The following is a 488-nucleotide window of genomic DNA, read 5'->3' as shown; positions in this document are numbered from 1 at the left end:
CCACCTGTCTCCTCCTCCTTCCTCCTCCTTCCTTCCTCCTTCCTGTCTCCTTCCTCCCTCCGTCTCCTTCCACCTCTCCCCGCCTCCTTCCTCCCTCCACCTCCCTCCACCTCCTTCCTGTCTCCTTCCTTCCTCCCTCCGCCTCCTTCCACCTCTCCCCGCCTCCTTCCCGCCACCTTCCTGTCTCCTTCCTCCCTCCACCTCCTTCCTGTCTCCTTCCTTCCTCCCTCCGCCTCCTTCCACCTCTCCCCGCCTCCTTCCCGCCACCTTCCTGTCTCCTTCCTCCCTCCGCCTCCTTCCACCTGTCTCCTCCTCCTTCCTTCCTCCCTCCGCCTCCTTCCACCTGTCTCCGCCTCCTTCCTTCCTCCCTCCGCCTCCCTCCCTCCTCCTTCCTCCCTCCGCCTCCTTCCTGTCTCCTTCCTCCCTCCGCCTCCTTCCTCCCTCTGCCTCTCTTGGCCTCCGGCCTCTCTTCGCCTCCTTCCGCCTGT

The 488-nt window shown here is 65.2% G+C and overlaps 1 protein-coding gene across 1 annotated transcript in view; it reads right to left on the bottom strand.

Moving 5' to 3' along the window:
* Positions 1–488, bottom strand: part of LOC108804051 (neuralized-like protein 4) — a gene marked incomplete at its 3' end in the record, with an annotated part of 3,007 nt that overhangs the window by 2,308 nt on the left and 211 nt on the right. The window lies entirely within an intron of this gene.

Source organism: Nanorana parkeri, unplaced genomic scaffold, assembly GCF_000935625.1.
Source record: "Nanorana parkeri isolate BGI_ZX_2015 unplaced genomic scaffold, ASM93562v1 scaffold4892, whole genome shotgun sequence".
In the NCBI taxonomy this organism is placed as follows: Eukaryota; Metazoa; Chordata; class Amphibia; order Anura; family Dicroglossidae; genus Nanorana; species Nanorana parkeri.
The sequence above is the reverse complement of the archived record's forward strand: the minus strand, read 5'-3'. Positions and strand labels throughout refer to the sequence as shown.